At 45.5% G+C, this 22,179-nt stretch overlaps 1 pseudogene; it reads left to right on the plus strand.

The window, feature by feature from the left end:
- The first annotated feature begins 14,987 nt into the window (after nt 1-14,987).
- Nucleotides 14,988-21,862, plus strand: LOC136504581 (glycine dehydrogenase (decarboxylating), mitochondrial-like; annotated as a pseudogene).
- Nucleotides 21,863-22,179: the final 317 nt, after the last annotated feature.

A 22,179-nucleotide genomic window follows, 5' to 3' on the forward strand; every position in this document is an offset into this window, starting at 1 on the left:
GCATATGCAATGAGTTAGAGCATCTAGTGGCACTTTGATAACCGCATTTTGATACGAGTTTCACCTCTCTTAATAGTACGGCTATCGAACCTAAATGTGATCACACTCTCTAAGTGTCTTGATCACTAAAACAAAATAGCTCCTACCATTTATACCTTTGCCTTGAGCCTTTTGTTTTTCTCTTTCTTCTTTTCAAGTCTAAGCACTTGATCATCACCATGGCATCACCATCATCATGTCATGATCTTCATTTGCTTCACCACTTGGAATGTGCTACCTATCTCATGATCACTTGATAAACTAGGTTAGCACTTAGGGTTTCATCAATTCACCAAAACCAAACTAGAGCTTTCAGTAAGCCACAGCTGTTCAGACAGAGGATGTCAACAGGGCTAAGGAAGAACGCCTGATCACCTGCGTCTGCACAGCCAAATACCTAGAAGGCTTTGCGAAGATACTACAACCGCAACATCAAAGGTCATTCATTTGCTGTCGGCGACCTCGTTCTCCGTAGAAAACAGAAAACCAATGGGATGCATAAGCTCTCCTCCCCCTGGGAAGGGCCTCATGTGGTCAAAGAGGTTACCCGACCAAGGTCTTACTGGCTATGCAACTTGGATGAAATCGATATCCCCAACTCATGGCATATTGAGCACCTTATACGTTTCTATCCTTGAAACTCTCCAGATATGTATTCTCCACTCCATAATGAATGAAGTTTTGGTCGTCATAATTTGTCTCCATTATATCTCCATTACGGTTTTATCTCTATTTGTGGTCGCCAGCTCTAAGCTACTACTTAACAAACTCCAATACGTGATCTCCATAAACGCTCTACCATGTTTCTCCATATCTCCAAGATATTTCACCGACCATCGAGCAGCACACGTTCTGTTCTATGCTCTATGGAGAAGACCCAGTCTCTGATATCTCCCTACACGTGCTACGGGCTCCGCGCTCTACGTTATGGGTGGTCGGCTGCGGTTCCTTGGTCACGCCTGTTCCTCCTACATGTGCACGGGCTCCACGCTCGACGTTATGGACTATGGGCTAGCCAAGGCCAAGAGTCCAGTAAAGAACCAACTGCTCGGATGTTACTTATACTGCATATATCTCCAAGCTATTTTGCCAACCGTCGAGCATCACATGTTCTGCTCTATTCTCTTTGGAGAAGACCTAGTCTCTGATCTCTCCCTACACGTGCTACGGGCTCCGCGCTCTATGTTATAGGTGGTCGGCTGTGGTTCTTTGGTCACGCCTGTTCCGCCTACACGTGCACAGGCTCCACGCTTGACGTTATGGACTATGGGCTAGCCAAGGTCAAGAGTTCAGTAATGAACTAACTGCTCGGACGCTACTTATACTATGTATAATTATGTTAGGGTTAACACTACAATGATTTTTTCACCGCAATACTAGCAAACTGCATAAACATGCACATGTCACTTTACAACATTTATACATATATATAAATGTTTGTCTACGCCCTTGCATGTTTTAACAACATTTATACATAATTTTCTCCAAGCAGATCATGGGGCTTCGCCATCGCCATCCATCTCGCCAAACAGGTCAACGTCGCCAGCCAATTTCTTCACCGCGTCTTCCACCTCATCTTCCAGCTACTGATGCTCCGTCGCCTCTGTCCCTTTGGCGAATTTGGCCCCTATTGCTTGAAGGTCAATGGCTAGGTAGTGGGACCGAACCACCGCTAGGGCGTGTGTAACAGCAATGACGGTGGCATCGCGGTTGAAGCTTTTGAAGTTCTCCCATGCCACCTTGCACCTGTCGATGAAGGTGTCTGGACATGGCGGCCTACCGTTAGGCTGAGGAGCCACCTCTAGGTCGACGTAGTTGAGCACCGGCTTGACTTCGGCAACTATGGCGTTGAGCTTGCCCTTCTAGGTTCTGGCCTCCTGCTCCAGCACATCGAACTATGCCTTGGTCTTCCGACGGTACTCTATAGGCATCACAAGGATCTGTCAACCAAAGAAATTACTCCAGCAGTAACTCTGACCATGAAGTATTCACCTTTCAGCTCCTCGGCCAGCTTCTCCGCTCGCCCAGCAACTTTCTTCTCCTCCTCCTGGAGTTGCCCGATGGTTTGGCATAGCTGGCTGAGCACCGCATCTTGCTCTACAAGCACAACAATCATCAGCAATAATATGACTGTTCAACAATGCAAAGCAAAATCGCCAATACGCCATACCTTTTCTCCGCTTAGAGACATTCTGGAGCTGCTCAGACTTCCGCTCCAACTGCTAAGACACACTCGTTAGCCACTCAGAGACGGTGGCCAGTTAATTGGACTTGCCCCGCAACTACTTGGACACGGTCGCCAACTACTCAGACAGAGCCCCCTTTTGGTATTCTAGATCCCGCGCTTGAGACTCGACAAGGTCCCGCTCGCGCTGGGCCCTCTGGACGTTTTTCTCCATGAGCTTCATTGCCTCCTTTAGCTTTGCGATTTCTTCGGTGAGGGGCTCCATCCTCTTAATCAGTTGGCATCATTGTTCGGTAGTCCAAGCTATCCCCTACAAAAGCACCAGGACTATGAAGAACTCCAATCTCCAACGTTAAAGATGAACATTGATGACGCAATGCTAACCTTGATCTACTTCATGGCCATCGACAGGGTAGACTCCAGCCTCCTGAGCTCCCGGTGGTGTCCTCCTCCTCAACAACCACCACTATGTTGCCCTGCTTGCGGAGGATTCTGACAGTTTAGGGTCATGATTCCTCACGTTCGATCTCTTCCACCTCATCCTCCTCCTTCGCAGCTGGCGGCACCACTAGAGGGCTCGATGGCCAGACAGCGTGTCCAACCATGCCCTCCGATGCCTAAGGGAGCGATGTCTGCTCCTCGAGCACCACTGGCTTATCCGTTGTAGACTCCAAGGTGGCGTCGGCAACTCCAGCGTCTGCCTCCAAAGACCCGACGGCCACCGCCCTTGCCCCGAGCACCGCCGCTGACCTGTCCGCCGTTGGTGCCAATTTTTTTACTGCCCCTAACTCCACCAGCAGGGGCGCTTGACTCCTTTGTAGGCTATCGAGCACCTGGGGACTTCGGAATGGGATCTGCCGGTGTTGCCTCCACACTGGGACCAGCCCCCGACTGCTCACCGGTCTGGGCAGATGAATTCAATTCCTCTGTACACCTCGCTCTGCAACAAATTAGTTCATCAATCACCGCAAGAGACAAGGATACAACAGCAAAATAACAAAAAGGCAAGGATACTTATGTGTTAGCCTGCTGGTAAACTTTCCTAAACCGGCGCTGCCTACCCGAGCCCTAGGTGTGGCCCTAGGGTCAACTCCTGCGCCCTGAGGAGGAGGTCTCATGGTCTCCGCCATCGGCCTCTCCTCCGGCTACTACTTTGGGACTTCCCTCGCCTGCTGCTCGGGGACTCCCTTCACCTATTGCTCATGGACTCCCTGCCCTCCCTTCAATCGCTCCTCCATGCGTGTGCTGCGCGGAGGCACTTCAGTGCTCGGACGAGGAGCTACTGGAGCCCTGTCGTCATTTGACCACTTGGACATCGCTGCACTCTATGTTTGAGCGGTCCAATCATCACCAAGTGAGATGTCGCCTAGCTTGTGGGGAGCGGCACCCGCCGTCTTCATCTTCTTCTAGGCCGACTCATCTGTCACTGCTTTTTTTCCCCGGAGTTTCTTTGACATCGGGGGAGGACTCTCTATCTGACCAGCATCTATGCCTTTGGACTCCGATGAGGCGCTGACGGCACCTTCCTCAAGCTAAGCTGGTGGCCGAGCATCTACTGCCTACGGCCAATCACCTCTTGGCACGTCTGAGAAGTACACCACTCGTTTCTACAAATGGATCTTTCCATAAGTGAATCAGTTCACCGCTCGGCAATGGTACAGGATAAAAAAGCATCAGGAACACACAATTGGGATGTTTACCTGAGGAGGTGGGTTCATACAGTTATAGGCCCTGGTCTGCTCAAATACGTTGAACGAGGCATTTGGAGTGAACAACTCTGTGGCCCACTCGAGCACATCATTCCTTGTTAGCCTCTCCATCCTCTCTCGGGTGCCTTCGATGTCCCCCTTGAAGTTGAAGCCCGCATGGCCCCTCTCCTTGCAAGGCTGGACATGGCGCACTATGAAGCTCACCGCCACCAGTCCGCCGTTCATCTTCATGCCTTTTATCAGATTGAGGAGCTCCCTCACCTGCTCCATATCCAGACTGCTCGGCTTCTTCGACCGTCTCTTCTAGCTCTTTGGGATGTGGTAGATGTCGCAGCGGATGGCAGGGTGGCTCTACTTCATATAGAACCACATGGCATTCCACCCCTTCAGTGAGGTGTTCAGCGGTATAGTGATGTACTCGCCCGCCATTCCATCATGGAGTTAAAGATACACAACGTCGACCACCTTTGACCCGCCGCCACCTTTCTTCTTTAGCTAGAATAGATGACAGAAGAGGTTGAAGTGGGGAAGAACTCTGAGATATGCTTCATAGAAATGGATAAAGATGGAGATGTGCAAGATGGTGTTTGGGTAGAGATTGCACAGACTAACTCTCCAGAACTCTAGAAGATCCCTCGAGAAAGGATGAACAGGAAATCCTAACCTGTGCCAGAAATAGTCCTCAAACACTACGACTTCATTGGTATGAGGCATCGGGAAGGGCTCACCGCTGGCTGGCCGCCATCCGGTGGTGACACGGTCAGAGAGAATGCCCACATCCACCATCCTATTGAGCTCCGCCTCCCCCGTGCGCGACGGCACCCACTCTTCGTCATGGTTGACTCCGACGCTCACCTTCTTTGGGTTTCTAGCTCCCCTCTTCGGCGCCATCTCTCAAATCTAGTTTGGGATCAGCGGCAGAAGCACATGAGAATATGAATCTAGAAATGCAAGGGTTGAGGAGGAAGAGGAAATGGCAAAGTGGCAAAGGTGGGGGCGCGGGTGCGGCGACGTAGTTATAAAGCACTCCCCCCACCTTCTGCATTCGCGGGTTTTTAGGAAACTGCTCCATGATTTGTGCCTCTCTGAATTCTCCAAAATGGCATGGTGGGCCTTTACCTGGGTTTTCGTGCAACTGTAGCCCATATCGCCCATTTCTCACTGCAAGTGTTACTGCTCACCGAATATTCGCTGACATCTCCACCAACTGTTATGGCTCAATAATTACTACTGTACAACCATTACTTCGGTATTTTCTCCGTGATTTGTTTTCTCCAAGATTTCCACTTGTGGCTTGGGGACTGCATCATCAACATGACTTGGCTCCTCACCACACTAGGGACTTTCTTCCATTGACTGTTGTTTCTGATCTTGGCACCACATGACGACGTCACCTACTGTTAGGCTTGGGGACTAAGTGGGCACACTTCACCTTGTGGTGAATGTGCTTTTCTCATTTTTGGATTAAACCTAGGGATTGGCTGCTTGCTCGGCTGGTCTTGTGCTTTTCTTTACTTTTGACCCTGGCACCATGTGACTACATCACCTACTATCAGGCTCGGGGACTAAGTGGGCACACTTCACCTTGCGGTGAGTGTGTTTGCTTTAATCTATAAGACTACGCGCCTCTTGAAGCTGAAGAAGACTATCTATCTTTCTCGTGGTCAGACACTAAGTGGGCACACTTGGTCCACTATGAGGAAATTTTTTATTCTAAACTTGAGCTCCTTACACCCTTATGGCAAGCCGTACTTGGGTTACACTGCTCGGTGATGGTTCACATTGATTGCTCGGCGATGGTTCACGCTGCTCGGCGACGGCTCACAACTACTCGGCAACTCATCACAGCGGTCAGACCATGAGTTTGACTGCTTGGCTTTGTTCGCACCTACTCGAACAAGCTCAAGACGGCATTGCACAATGGATACAAGGCACTCAGGGACTAGCTATGGGGGGTACGACCCTAGATACCCATGGTAGACCACATGGGTTGCGCCCCCAGGGGCGGCCCAGCCCACAAGATGAAGCCTTACGGGGCACGACGCTGCTCGGCGTCTCCCGCAAGACACCAGGAAGATATCCTGAAGATACTATGAGATCTATTAGGATACATATGATCCCATGATTCCTGTAATCTGTTATTACTTTCCAGTTATCTCCTAGATCTAACCGACTTGTAACCCTAATCCCTAGACTATATAAGGCGGGCAGGGACCCCCTCTAAACTCACGTAATATCATACGATAGCCAATACAATCCAACAGACCATAGGAGTAGGGTACTATGTCATACTGACGGCCTGAACCTGTCTAACTCGTGTGTTTCTGTTGCCTTCTTGTTCTCGATTACACGCACCTCTGCCGATCAATCTACCTTCGTGGGATACCCCTCAGAGGACTATCGACGATATTCTATCGACAAGTTGGCTATATTTATCAAATTAAAGAAAGATCAGAAGCATTGGATAAATTTAAAATATTCAAGGCTAAACTAGAGAATTAGCACAACTTAAAGATTAAGGTAGTAAGGTCTGACCATGGGGAAGAGTACTATGGTCAACACACTCCATATGGCTAAGTTCTTGGACCCTTTGCAAGGTTCTTACAGGAAAATGGCATAGTAGCCTAGTATTCTACACCGGGCGAGCCTCGGCAGAATGGAGTAGCTAAAAGACGTAACCGTACCTTAATGGATATGGTGAGAAGCATGATAAGTTACTCTACCTTACCGATAAGTTTATGGATGGAGGCGTTAAAAACCGCCATTCATATTCTTAATCGAGTGCCAAGTAAGTTGGTGCCCAAGACACTGTATAAGTTATGGACAGGAAAGGAACCCTCACTAAACTATTTACATGTGTGGGGTTGTCCAGGTGAGGCAAAAGTATTTAACCCAAACATAGGGAAGAAGCTGGAATCCAAGACAGTCAGCTGCCATTTCTTTGGCTATCCAGAAAAAGTCAAGAGGTTATCGCTTCTATTGTCCTAACAAACAAATGAAGTTTGTAGAAACAAGACATGCTATCTTCTTAGAGGATGATATGATAAGGGGGAGCATGGTAGCGTGTGAAATTAGTTTTGAAGAGAAGCGGGTATACATGCCCACTCCTATGGTTTAGGAGCCATTCTTCATGCTACCTGTTGTTGTTGTACCAACAGTGCAAGACACTATAGTAACAGCACCTGTTATTAGTTCTCATGTGGCAACAATGAATGAACATGAGGAACCTGTCCTTCAGGATCCCATGGAACCCATTGTCACACATGAGGAAGAGCAACAACAGCCTCATATAGAACAAGCATCATCTAATGAGGCCCCTAGAAGGTCTCAAAGAGTTAGGAGATCAGTCATTCCTGATGATTATGAATGTGAGGAATTTCAAATGGAGGGTGATCCTATCTCATTTAAAGAAGCCATGAGAAGCGCTCACTCATCCAAGTGGCTTGAAGCCATGGAAGATGAAATGAAATCAATGAAAACTAACAGAGTTTGGAACTTAGAAACAATTCCTAAAGGAGCCAAGACAGTAGGCTATAAATGGGTCTACAAAACTAAACATTACTCCAAAGGGAATATAGAAAGGTTTAAAGCGTGACTTGTTGCGAAAGGTTTCATGCAAAGAGAAGGCATAGATTATAATGAGACATTTTTTCCAGTCTCATGTAAGGATTCTTTTAGAATCATAATGGCGCTTGTAGCTCATTATGACTTAGAATTACATTAGATGGATGTAAAGATGGCGTTCCTAAACGGGGATTTGGAGGAAAATGTTTATATGGCACAACCGAAAGGTTTTATTGTGGAAGGAAAAGAACGCATGTGATGCCGCCTGAAGAAATCCATTTATGGATTAAAGCAAGCTTCAAGACAATGGTATTTGAAGTTTGATAGTACAATAAGAAAGTTTGGGTTTCAAGAAAATATAGAGGACAATTGTGTATATGCAAAGTTCAAGAATGGGAAATACATTTTCGTAGTCTTGTATGTGGATGACATCTTGCTCGCTAGCAGTGATGTCAATCTACTACTAGAAATAAAGAAGTTCTTGTCCTCAAAGTTTGACATGAAGGATCTCGATGAAGCTTCGTTCATCCTAGGAATAGAAATTCATCGAGATAGAGAAAAGGGGGTTTTAGGATTATCACAAAAGGCATACTTAGAAAAAGTACTAAAGAAATATAGTATGCAAAATTGTAAGTCATCACCTACTCCCATAGTCAAGGACGACAGATATGAGGAATTTCAATGTCCTAGGAACCAATATGAGATCGATCAAATGAAAGTGGTTCCATATAGTTTAGCTATCGGAAGTTTACAGTATGCTCAAGTGTGTACTCGCCCTGACTTAGCTTTTGTTACTGGGTTGCTTAGCAGATATAAGAGTAATCTAGGAATAGAACACTAGAAATTAGTAAAGAAAGTTTTGCGTTACCTACAAGGTATGAAGAGTCTCATGCTAACGTACAGAAAATCTAATTCCCTACATATAGAGGGGTATACAGATTCTGATTATGCGGGAGATGAAAGAAAGTCCACGTCAGGATACATATTCACTCTCACAGGAGGAGCTATATCGTGGAAAAGCTCAAAGCAAACTGTCACTACATCGTCCACAATGTATGCCAAGTTTGTAGCATGTTATGAGGCCACAGGGCAGGTGAATTGGCTAAAGAAATTTATGCCCAGGTTGAAAGTGATAGACGACATACATAAACCACTCAAGTTATACTACGATAATAATCCAGCAGTATGTTATGCTCACAACAATAAGTCAAGTGGTACTGCCAAACACATTGACATAAAGTATTATGTTGTGAAAGACAAAGTCCGGGATCATATAATTAGTCTTGAGCATATAAGAACAGAAAAGATGCTCGTGGATCCGCTTACAAAAGGCTTACCACCCAACGTGTTCAGAGAACACTTAGCCAGCATGGGTTTAAGGGAAAGCCTATGATTCCTGGATAATAAGGGCCTAGTTAAGAATCTATTTCAAAACAGAGAGGTGCATTGTAGCTGTTTAATCTAATGGCAAGAGACTGTGATGATGAGCCACGCTCTATGCACTGATCTGTGATGGAATGGGAACAAGAGAAAGTAAGTTAAGTTTAAGTTATAAGTGAGATCAAGGGGGAGAATGTTAGTTGATCTCCACCAATTGGCCCAACGGCCAATTGGGCCCTTGGATCCACGCCCTGATCGGGGGGGGCCCAACCCTAATATGGTTGGTGGGCCCCCATCGCACAGCGCCATAAATAGGAGGTGGGAGCTAAGGTGTCAAGCATGAGGTTCGCCTGAGCCGCCTATCACCCCACCTACAGTCCTAAACCCTAACCGATCATAGAGGGGGCGCTGCCAGCGACGGAAAGCGCCGCCACCGGCCAACGCCACCACTGCACCGCCACCCTTCGACACAGCACCGCCATCGGGTCTTCACCAAGCACCGCGATGACAAGCCCGTCTTCCTCCAAGGCGGCCGATGGTTTGCACCCCCTTCACCCCTCTCTCTCTCTCTCACCCTATCTCTTATCCTGTATTAGTAGATGTTCTAGGACTCACTGTTTAAATCAAAAGCAAGTAGACACGCTAGATCTATGGCTAGTGATCCTATTTTAGGTCTATCACACACATCACTTGGGTAACCATTCAACCAAACATATTAGTTGGATCTGTAGAGAAAAAAAACACTTGGATATCTTTTAAGTGTGCCACACGTGGTTGTTTTTTTAGTTTGATCTTTATGCGTGCGACCTAACAAGGTGGCTTGTTACATTTTAACAGTATATTATACAACATTATATAACAGACCATTAACATGGAATATTTAGAAAAAAATGGCCTTAAAGTTGCCATCAATTTGCTAGAATCATACCTTAGTATGATGTTTGTACATGTCCACCGAGCTTAGTGAGGGCCATAGTGGGCCATAGCCCCCTAAGCATGATCAATTCTTAATGAAGGTCTTAGGCTCTTAGCTTTACTACTTTAATTACTAATGAAATGTTAATATATCCTCCTCTTCTTGTATTTTATATCATATTGCCCCACTGTCCATTCATGGCCAAGCTCCACCACTGTACATGTCTAAGTATGTTAAAGTTTCTCATTGACATCACACTAGTCAAAAAAACATTGACATGATTTTGTGTGGCATGATTTGGTGAAATGATACGATCAATACTAATAAATATGATATGAAAACAAAGAGATTGCAAGGTTCTTTTTGTATTATGCTATTTTCTGAAAACAAGAGGCCTAAACATATATTTGGCTCAAAAAACTTGGGGCATCTAACAATTTATTGTTGTATTAGTACTTGCTAACTATATTGGGGCATGTAAGATTGAAAAGCATACTATAAACATTGGCACATTATTATATTCAACAATGGCAAAATTATTGAAAACATGGGATTGCGAGAATACATTCATAGTGCACTATTTTTCACTTTAAGATGAAATGTTAGATTGAAAACATACTATAAACACCGGCACATTTGTATGGGCACATTATTATATTCAATAATGGCAAAATTATTGAAAACATGGGATTACGATAATCCATTCATAGTGCGCTATTTTCACTTTAAGATGAAAGGCTCTTGATTGCTTCCACCTATGAGTATATATTGTTGACATGTTGCAAAGATCGACTTTTTGCAGCTGAGCATAGTATATTTTTCATTTTCATCTCTGGCCTATCAAGATTAGCAATAACCAAAGGTTAACATTTTATTTATTAGTTTTCACCCTACAGAAACTAGTTCCACTCCACCAACTACATCATGGGGGCATATCCACTATATATATTGAAGTTGTGGCTTCACCCTAAAGTAGGTCCACTTGTTCGGTTACAACATACCTTGAGCTCTAAGAACGAGAGCTTTTCATGCAAATAACGTCATGTGGGCCTACAATGATGTATGGTGGTGGTTTGGCATTTGTAGCATGTGTTTATAAATGAAATGTAAAAGTTGTAATGTAAATGAAAACAAATTCTTTGCAATATGCATATATTTTGGTCAAAAAAACACTTATGGTATTATTACAAAAAGGTCTCTAAAATTGATAACTTTAATGTCAACATGAACACATTATGCAATGGATGTAAAAGGCTCTCCTGAACAAGGATATAAATATGTTGGAGCAAGCATGGACAAATATTGTTTGGTTGAAAACACACCATTAAAGCTCTATTAGAGTACAAGGGGTGCTATCTGGCTCCACCAGACAGCCGATTTAATATGCCTAGGCCTCAACAGCATGCCCCTGCCAGGCAACAAAATAGGGTTCCAACCAAACGATGCATAGGCATACCTAGGCACCTCTTTAACTAGGCAATTTCTATGCAGTGCTTCATACAAATGAGCCCATAGTGTATTACATTTGGCTGAACTGATGTTGTCCGATGAACAAGCATACTGCATACAGACAACTTGCTAAAGGCTTTAGGAGCATAGTTTTTTTTGCTCTCAAGGGCATGTGCTCATTGTACGCCACCATTAGATATATATGGAATGTGTGCGCTACAAAAGGATGCACATGCTCTTGAGGGAAAATTTAACTTTCTAGATATTTAAGAGAATCCTTACCAATCACTATGATCCCTATTGCTAAAGATCACTAATGGTCCTTAGTTGGCAAAGGCTTGCTTAGTAGTGGACTGGGTGGCTGTGACTAAGGATGAAAACGGAACGGAAATATCCCGAACCGAACCGCATCGTTTTTTTATATTTAATCCGATCGAATCCGTATTTTCTTGTCCGACTTTATCGTTTTCGCTTTCGCATTTCAGATGTTTCGTATTTCAAATGTAAAAGTAGAAAACGGTTTAGACATTTTTCCGACCGTTTTCTACTTTTCTACTTTTAATTTGAAATATTCCGAATTGAAAATTTGGTTTAAACCGAATTTGGCCAACTGCACAGCTCATACAGCCCAATTACAGGTTGTTCACCACGCAGCTGTGTTCTTTCTACTGGTGGCCAGCTGCCCTCTCTTATAGACGGCGCTCAGCCTCATCTCTCTTCACCTCATGAGATGGTGCTAAATGTCAGAAAACCGGCAGCATCTACACGAAAGCCCACCTGGGCCATAGCCCATCAAGCTCATCGATTTAACCCCCACCTGCAAAGTCAATCATTTGATAGTTTTTGCATCAGCCGAATAAATCTTTGTTACTCAAAAGAAAAATCTGAATAAATCTTTAAAATAAAATATTACATCTATTCTAAAAAGATTAATAAAATTATTCTGACTCAGTTCGAGTTCATGTTTCTATAATATGCACTTGTTAATTATTATATGCACTTGAACTTGATCATGTATGCACTTAGTCATACACTTGGTCTACGGGTCGGTATTCCGTATTGAGTTTTCGTATACCGACCGTGTTCGATATAATTCCGCTCGAATTGTTTCGTTTTCGAAATTCTCGATATTCCGTAAGTTCGTGTTCGTTTTCGTGTTCGGTTTGTCCGCTTTCGTTTTCGTTTTCGTATTCAAATGTAAAAGTAGAAAACGGTTGAGGAGTTCTCCGTTCGATTCCGTCCGTTTTCATCCTTAGCTGTGACCGACCCTGGACACAGGGTAGCCCCTAGTCGAGGCTAGCTAGCTGGGGAGATAGAGCCAATGATCAGGCCTGAGCTGGCAACTAGGCCATGTTTAGATTGCAAAAAATTGCAACCCGATAAATAGTAGCGCTTTCGTCTTATTTGGTAAATATTGTCCAATCGTGGACCAACTAAGCTCAAAAGATTCATCTCGTGATTTTCAACTAAACTGTGCAATTAGTTATTTTTTTTTACCTACATTTAATGCTCCATGCAAACGGCTAAAAATTGATGTGATGGAGAGAGAGTGAAAAAACTTTAAATTTGGAGGTGATCTAATCAAGGCCCTAGTGGTCATGGCTTGGCTGAGCAAGCCCAATATTTGGTGGCAGTGCGATGGGAGAATAAAGCAATCAATGTCGGCCTTGTGTGAAGGCCCTTTGGGTGTTGAGAGGAACTGCAACGAAAGCATTGTGGATAGAAAAACGGTGTTGACCGATGGAGGATCACCAGTTCAATCCATCCCAGTGGTCACCTCATTGGTGAAGAGCCCTTGGCGGCTATATTGAAAGGAGTCGGCACTAGGGATGATGTCGTTGTCGAACAAGGAGAGAGTTGAAGGCCCGAAGACCTAAATTGGTGTAAAGAAATATGGCATGTGTAATTATTGAGTGTCGGATAGTTTGTTTCTAACTCTATATGACGATTAGAAACTGGAACTAGTGTTTTTTAGCATCCTTGAGGAGCTTCACAAATAGTTAACTAATAACTAATAGTTAGCAGCTAATAGCTATGAACTAGGTGGTTGAATAGTTGGGGTCCGTTTGGATGCACCTCCTAGGTGGTTGGATAATTAGGGTATTGAATCGTATGTAACTAATATAAGTAGATGCTAAAATTGTCCAAGGTTACATTTGGATCGTGAGCTAATAAGGTGGTGTTTAAATTCAGGGAGTAAAGTTTAGGGATGTCACATCGGGTGTCACATCGGGGTGTTCGAATAGTAATAATAAAACAAATTACAGAAGTCCTTAGTAATCCGCGAGACGAATTTATTAAGCCTAATTAATTCGTCATTAGCAATTGTTTACTGTAGCACTACATTGTCAAATTATGGACTAATTAAGCTTTAAAAATTCATCTTGCAAATTAGTCGCAATCTGTATAATTAATTATTTTTTTGAGTTTATATTTAATACTCCATGCATATGTCAAATATCCGACGTTATAGGGAGTAAATTTTAAGGAGAGAAACTAAACAAGGCCTAAGTCACCTAAGGTCTTACCTGGCACCTAGCTAACAGCTAGCTATTAGCTGATTGTTTTTAGTTAATACCACTAATAATTAATTTAGTGAATTAAATGGGACCTTAGTTTTTTTGCTATTACACGGTATAACGGAGACATTGACAACACAAGTATACTCACCTCTATAAACGTACGCATGCAAACCATATCTCTATAAGCATATTCAAACACCCTGTTCGCTTGTTGGTTTCAGCCAGCCCAAACCAGCCAGCCAACAGTATTTTCTTCTCACAACAAACCAGCACCAGCCAGCCCAGAAACCAACCAACGAACAGGCCGAAAAACTAAGCCAGTAATTCTCAGAGATCGACAAAGTCACCACAGACGTGTATGAACTATTATCACCCCTCCACTAACTAATAAGCTAATTGTTAGCAGCCTCATTTGAATTCTTATTTGCATTTGAACGTAGCGTATATCTAAGAGTATATAAAAAAAACTATGTACCTAAAAAAATCAAAACACCGCACTTTTTTTTTTTTGTTCTCGTGAACATATACTCCTTGTGTTCCGATCTCGAGCGGGGAGCTGAGATTGTTGGAACGAGGTGTGCTAAACTGCTCTATGCGGTTGGTGGAACAAGGAGACATCCGTCCCGCTCCTCCAACGACCCCCAGGGGTTCCCAGAGATTCTTTGGCGGTAGGTGATGGATCCCAACAAAAATCCTGTCCCACCGGAAACCACTGACCGACTCAGGCTCCGACCACGCCACCTAAAATAGAATACTCATTCGTATTGGAATAGCACTATAGATAAAAGATTCAATACCTATTTAACATTTTCTTTAATAACAAGACTTAAAAAAAATTCTATAAATAGATTTTCAGGAGAAATGATACTTATATTTAGATTGTACCTCTCACCCAAAATAGGTCTTCTATATATATACTATATTATATACTATATTGAAGACTGATTTTGATTCTCTTGCTACTTATTTTAGCTTTAGGTGCCTATATAGATTCCTCGTTGAAGGCAGTCTGACACAACATACCCAATCCGCGGGGCCCATCACCGAATCCGTCCACCTGCCGCTGCCGCCACCCAACGTGCTGCGCCGGGGGCTAGAATCCGGCCCCCAGATCCCCGTCCCGTCGCGGTCGCCATCAGCGACGAGGCAGCGGGCGCCCCAAAAATTACACAACGCCAAGGCGCTCGGGCAAAATCTTCTGCAGCCGCCGGAGCAGAGGGCCATCGTGCCAGCCGTCGATCGCCGATTTCTGTGGCTGGGCCTCCGCTACCTGCCACGCTCCAGTCTCCACGTCCATCCAAACGCCATCCGCGCGCTCCGCCTCCCGTTGCCGATCAGTCGCGTGCGTGCTGACTCCACCTCCACTGTACTAGCAGCAGCTTGGCGCAGTCAGGCAGGCTGACAGCTGCTCTCCTGCATGCATTACTAGCCAAGCCAGGCAGGCAGCACCCCAGCCGCCGCCCGCTCTTCTCGGCAGGAGCGGAAGCCGAGTCCTCTCCCACCGCGGGGCGGGCCACTTCCCATTCCTGCGCCTGCCTCGCGTCGCCCCCCCCCTCCCCACCCAACAACCAGATGGAGCGCGCACGCCGCCACGCCAGCCGCGCGCTGCTGCGCCGCCTGCTCGCGGCGGCCGCGGCCTCGCCCACCACGTCGTCCCCAGCCACGTCGGCCCGCGGCATCTCCACCCTGTCGCCGGCGGCGCCCGCGGGGAGACAGCAGCGCCGCCCACCCCGGCCTCCTCCCCACCAGCACGCGCAGGGGCGGCCGGTGTCGGTGTCGGCGCTGCAGCCGAGCGACACGTTCCCGCGGCGGCACAACTCGGCCCCGCCCGCCGAGCAGGCGGCCATGGCGGCCGTCTGCGGGTTCGACGGCCTCGACGCGCTGATTGACGTGACGGTGCCGGCCGCCATCCGCGCCCCGCCGATGCGGTTCTCCGGCAGGTTCGACGCCGGGTTCACCGAGTCGCAGATGCTGGACCACATGCAGCGCCTGGCGTCCATGAACAAGGCCTACAAGTCCTTCATCGGGATGGGGTACTACGGCACGCACGTCCCCGGCGTGGTGCTGCGCAACCTCATGGAGAACCCGGCGTGGTACACCCAGTACACCCCGTACCAGGCGGAGATCGCGCAGGGCCGCCTCGAGTCGCTGCTCAACTACCAGACCATGGTCGCCGACCTGACCGGCCTGCCCATGTCCAACGCCTCCCTGCTCGACGAGGCCACCGCCGCCGCCGAGGCCATGGCCATGTGCAACGGCATCCTCAGGGGAAAGAAGAAGACGTTCCTCATCGCCTCCAACTGCCACCCGCAGACCATCGACGTGTGCCGGACGCGCGCCGACGGCTTCGACATCAGGGTCGTCGTCGCCGACGCCAAGGACTTCGACTACGGCAGCGGCGACGTCTGCGGCTTGCTCGTGCAGTACCCGGGGACCGAGGGCGAGGTGCTCGACTACGCCCAGTTCGTCAAGGACGCGCACGCGCACGGCGTCAAGGTCGTCATGGCCACCGACCTGCTCGCGCTCACCACGCTGCGTCCCGCCAGGTGAGATCGGCGCCGACATCGCCGTCGGCTCCGCGCAGCGCTTCGGCGTGCCCATGGGCTACGGTGGCCCGCACGCCGCGTTCCTCGCCACGTCGCAGGAGTACAAGCGGCTCATGCCCGGCCGGATCATCGGAGTTAGCGTCGATTCCACCGGCAAGCCCGCGCTCCGCATGGCGATGCAGACCCGGGAGCAGCACATCCGCCGGGACAAGGCCACCAGCAATATCTGCACTGCACAGGTACCTCTCGGCGCAGCGCACTCCACCCACCCCCCCGCTCACCAAATTGCCTGACAGTGACCCGATCGATCGTACACTAGTGTGTTAGTGATAGAGTAGTAGTTAGTGACAAGGACACTTCTGGTTGACAGGCCTTGCTCGCCAACATGGCTGCCATGTACGCTGTCTACCATGGTCCAGCGGGGCTGAAGGCGATCGCTGACCGGGTTCATGGCCTGGCTGGCACCTTCGCCCACGGCCTCAAGAAGCTCGGGACAGTGACCGTGCAGGACCTGCCCTTCTTCGACACGGTCAAGGTCACGTGCTCTGATGCACGTGCAATTGCCAAGGAAGCTGTCAAAAACGAGATGAACCTCCGGGTTGTCGACGCCAACACGGTGCGATTTTATTTGATTGATCACTATATATGTCCCTATTTCATTCCAGCTCGTCGCGATGATTTTCAGAGCTGAGCATTTATTAACTCCTAATTGTGATGCATTCCTATAGATAACCGTAGCATTTGATGAGACCTCCACCCTGGAGGATGTTGACAAGCTGTTTAAGGTGTTCAACAATGGCAAATCAGTAAGTACCCATTCAGTTACTGCAAAAATATAATGTGCGTGTGTTCCCCACATCCAAAGCACAGGTCTGTGGCCAGCTCATCTCACGGAGCTGCGGTGCCGCTGTGTATGGGTGGGGTAAGGGTTAGGGTTTTCTCGATCCTGTGTGAGAAGATCTTCTTCTTAAGCCGGAATACCCGGGGCTGTCTAGCCACCGCTGGATCGAGTTTTTATTAAGTGATGATGTGAAATTAGACACAAATATTAAAATTAAATAGTGTGCCGTTGCAAACACTTTCAGGCCAGCTTCACAGCTGAATCGCTCGCACCAGAGGTCTCAAGCTCAATTCCTAGAAGCCTTGCTCGCGAGAGCCCCTACCTAACGCATCCAGTCTTCAACATGTACATGGCTCTGCTAAATGCTTGCACGTCTGCTCCACTAATTTGTTTTGTTGGAACGTTCCTGATTTGCCATGCTGCTGTGGACTTGCAGGTACCACACAGAGCATGAGCTTCTTCGTTACCTGCATAAGTTGCAGTCCAAGGATCTCTCAATGTGCCACAGTATGATCCCTCTTGGTTCTTGCACAATGAAGCTAAACGCTACCGTTGAGATGATGCCTGTTACATATCCCAACTTCGCGAACCTGCACCCATTTGCCCCTACTGATCAGGCTGCAGGGTACCATGTAAGGACCATGATTCAGTTTCTATCCTAATGGCAAAGTATCCGCAGCATGAATTTCCAAACATCTGAAGTAACTTGTTTTCTGTCATAGGAAATGTTTGACGACCTGGGCAACCTGTTATGCACGATTACTGGTTTTGATTCTTTCTCTTTGCAACCAAATGCTGGTGCTGCAGGAGAGTATGCTGGATTGATGGTTATCCGTGCATACCACAACGTATGTCATGATCTATGTGGCCTAGCCTTTTCCTCTCTTGCTTTTCTAGTAATCTTTGTTAAATAATTATGCTGATAAAATGCAGTCCAGAGGAGACCACCACCGTGATGTCTGCATCATTCCTGTCTCAGCACACGGCACAAATCCTGCAAGTGCTGCTATGGTTGGAATGAAGATTGTTGCTGTTGGAACTGATTCCAAGGGTAACATAAACATCGAGGAATTGAGGAAAGCTGCAGAAGCAAACAAGGACAACTTGGCTGCTCTGATGGTACTCTTGCTCTTGTTATGCTCTTTTAATATTTAGATTTACATTGGACATTTACTCTTTCATCTCTATTAATATATGCCTGGCGATTCTCTCGCCCATGGCTTTTTGAAAAAAAAGCTCACCTTTATGTAGTTCATTTTTATGCTATTTAGAAAGATTATCACTGTGTAGCCTTCTTGCTTTATTTAGTGTTATGGTGTAAGTTAGATGACTTTTGCAATCACATCTGCCTCATAATACTTCATCTAATGGTACTTGTCATACATAACATATACAATAGGAGGAATAGAAAGAGGTGCCCACCACTTCGTTTATTGATGTACAGATAATTGGTGGATTAGAGTGAATATTGTTGAACCATGGAAATGTGAAAATTCAATTAGGATTTTTTTAAGGAAAATGAAAAATTCAATTAGGATGGAATTTGTTGTTTTTAAAAGAAACTTTTGAAATTCTTTTTGCTGTATGCCGAGAATAACAGAGTATTACAATATTGACTTATTTTCAGGTTACCTACCCTTCAACTCACGGAGTCTATGAAGAAGGCATTGATGAGATCTGCAGGATCATTCATGAAAATGGCGGACAGGTCTACATGGACGGGGCTAACATGAATGCTCAGGTTACTGTTTCACAGTTTGCTATTCCATCTTCTGTACTTTGTTCATTATGCAAGCAATCTCTTCAAGAAATTATTATTCTAAAAAATTATGGGACACATTTATATTGCTATGTGTAGATGGCATTCCAACAATGCGATGAAGTTGATTCTTCTTATTTTGAAAATAAAATACTTGTGTAGTGAACTTACGAGACAAATCTATTAGAGTTCAGTACTTAGCATTAGCAAGATAAGTAATTCTGTGGTTCTCTTGAAAATATTTAGTGATTAGATTTTGTGTATAATCTATCAAACTGTATGTTCCTAACTCCTTTTTGTTCTATAACAAAAGTATTTTCTCCTAGTTCACCTGAACCTAGTACAGGACTTAAATGCCCCTTATTGGATAGCTATTGCCAAAATAATCGGTTCACTAGAAATTTCCTTGAGCTTACAAAAGTTTTCTTTTTACAGGTTGGGTTAACAAGCCCTGGTTTTATTGGAGCTGATGTTTGTCACCTTAACCTTCACAAGACATTTTGCATTCCACATGGTGGAGGTGGCCCCGGCATGGGTCCTATTGGGGTTAAGAAGCATTTGGCACCGTTTTTACCATCTCACCCAGTGGTAGGTTCCCTTAATTCTTTATCTTCTTGTTTGTCAATCCGTAAAAATTCATATTCCAATCTGAGGCATATATTCAGATTTGAGGCATATTAGTACTGCCCATTATTCAGCGCTTAACTTGATTTGTGACACAAGTTTAGTATTATAGAAAGTGTCATGACCTTGCACTCTAATTTTACGAGCTTGTAAAGTTCCATGTTCATACAACACAAAACAGATTACTATAACCATGTTTAACTTCCAAGAACAGTTTCCTAAGATGTTCAAATTGAAGATTAAGATAGATTCCCCAAGTGTTTCTCTATGCTACGACCAATCTTACATTATTCTTTCAAGACTAGAACCCTTGTTGTCCTATCGTATTCTGCAACCTAAGGACTTATTTTCATGTCCTGTCCTAAACTAGTGAAGCAAGAAAGTGTTTGCAGCATTTTCTTTCATGTTGAAAGCATTGCCAGGCGATACTACTGTAAGTACTATTTAGTGGTGATGTGTTAACAAATCATACCGTTCTATAAATGCAGAGCAGTGAACCAGAAAAAATATTCATAATTTCTGCATGCTTCCATCATTTCATCCAAAAGAAAATACAATCACATCATCTGATTAATCCGGTTATTATCAGATTCCCACTGGTGGCTTTCCTCTCCCTGAGAAAACCGACCCTCTTGGTACCATTTCTGGTGCTCCATGGGGATCTGCCTTGATTCTAGCCAATTTCCTATGCATATATAGCCATGATGGGTTCACAGGGACTCACTGATGCTTCAAAGATCGCGATCTTGAATGCAAACTACATGGCAAAACGTCTAGAGGTACTTTTTCATTCATGATAGCATACCTTAGTGACATTTGTTATATTCATCAAATTAGTTTATAAAATTTACTTGGTAATGATCTTTTTGCAGAAACACTACCCAGTTCTGTTCCGTGGAGTCAACGGAACAGTTGCCCATGAATTCATCATTGACTTAAGAGGATTTAAGGTACTTATATCTGAATCATATTAGCAATTGAACCATGCAGCGATGCATTGCAGTCTCTAACCGGCTCCTGGAACTTTGTCAGACGACTGCTGGTATAGAGCCAGAGGACGTGGCAAAGCGCCTGATGGACTACGGGTTTCACTCACCAACTATGTCATGGCCTGTTCCTGGCACACTTATGATTGAACCAACTGAAAGTGAGAGCAAGGTAAGCATATGTAGCTTTGGGCACTCTTTTGCTTCCCATTATATCAGTTAGTTAATTTCACATTAGCTTATGATATTCATAACATTTTGTCTTGGCAGGCCGAGCTGGACAGGTTCTGTGATGCTCTTATCTCCATCAGGGAAGAGATTGCAGAGATAGAAAATGGCAAAGCAGATGTGCTCAACAATGTCCTGAAGGTAATATATCATTAGTGTCAAAAAATGGTATCAGTCAGGTAGCAATTGTTCACCATATCAAGCCATATCTCTACATAGTCAGCGCTTCCTAGGCCCTTCTGAATCATATTCCTTGCCTATTGGGTCTGAATAACTTTAAAGAAAGAAGTCATCACTAACTATAAAGAGTACGTGTCATTTAGCATGCTACTATAAGGTTTGCACAATGAGATGGTTTTGCACACAGCCAGGACACCTCTTGCATGTTTACAGAGAGAGGATCACAGGTGTTTTGTGCTTTTGCTTTGATTGTGCAGGGCGCTCCTCACCCACCGCAACTCTTGATGGGTGACACATGGAGCAAGCCGTATTCCAGGGAGTACGCTGCGTTCCCCGCGGCATGGCTCCGGGGCGCCAAGTTCTGGCCAACAACAGGTACGAATAGCTCAACCGTCGTCTCCAGGGCGAGCCTTCTCGTCTCTTAACACTTCGAGCGAGGCTAATCTAATCTCTGCTTCCCCTGTTGCGTTCTTGCCAGGTCGGGTGGACAACGTCTACGGGGACCGCAACCTCATCTGCACGCTGCAACAGGCGTCCCAGGTGGCCGAGGAAGCCGCAGCTGCAGCAACTGCGTAATCTCATCGTAAAACCACGATCGCAGTGTGCAAAACAGCCTCAAGAAACTGTAATGCCTGCTTCCTGTCGGAGGGAAGTATCGTCTTGCTCCCCGTCCTTTCTGCAATGTATATACTTGCCCATGGCAGCTCCTGATCCCCCATAAAGCTGCCACCTTGTAATTCTGCACTTCATTGCTTCTCCATTCCCATGTACATTAAAAATAGCTTTTTATTGACTAGAATAGCTGCTCTTTTTCCGAACAGTCAAGTAGTTGACACGGAAGTATGTCTTGATATGTTCATATCAAAACTGGGCGAAATGGAGATTGCTGGAAATATGCCAAAGAGGCAATAAATTGGATTCGGTTTGGACTCAAGTTAGACTTCATATTTGGCCTCAAACTAATTGAGGCCCAATTTATTGTGTATATAAAATGGTGGAAAAGGTCTATTTTACCTCTCATATTGGACTCAAACTGTTGCTTTTGCATCAACAAAGAAACCATCCATCACCTAATTTTTTATAGTCATGCATGTTGCAAGTTTATAAAGAAGTTCAAGTCTCATTGGTTTACAACCACCAAGAATATGTCGGGCTCTCGGAATCGATTCCAAATATGCATATAGATTTACACATACTGATACAAAAAACTTGAGATTTATTGATAACGAAAACACACTTACTCTTACAATA

This window comes from Miscanthus floridulus, chromosome 14, assembly GCF_019320115.1.
Source record: "Miscanthus floridulus cultivar M001 chromosome 14, ASM1932011v1, whole genome shotgun sequence".
Classification (NCBI taxonomy): Eukaryota; Viridiplantae; Streptophyta; class Magnoliopsida; order Poales; family Poaceae; genus Miscanthus; species Miscanthus floridulus.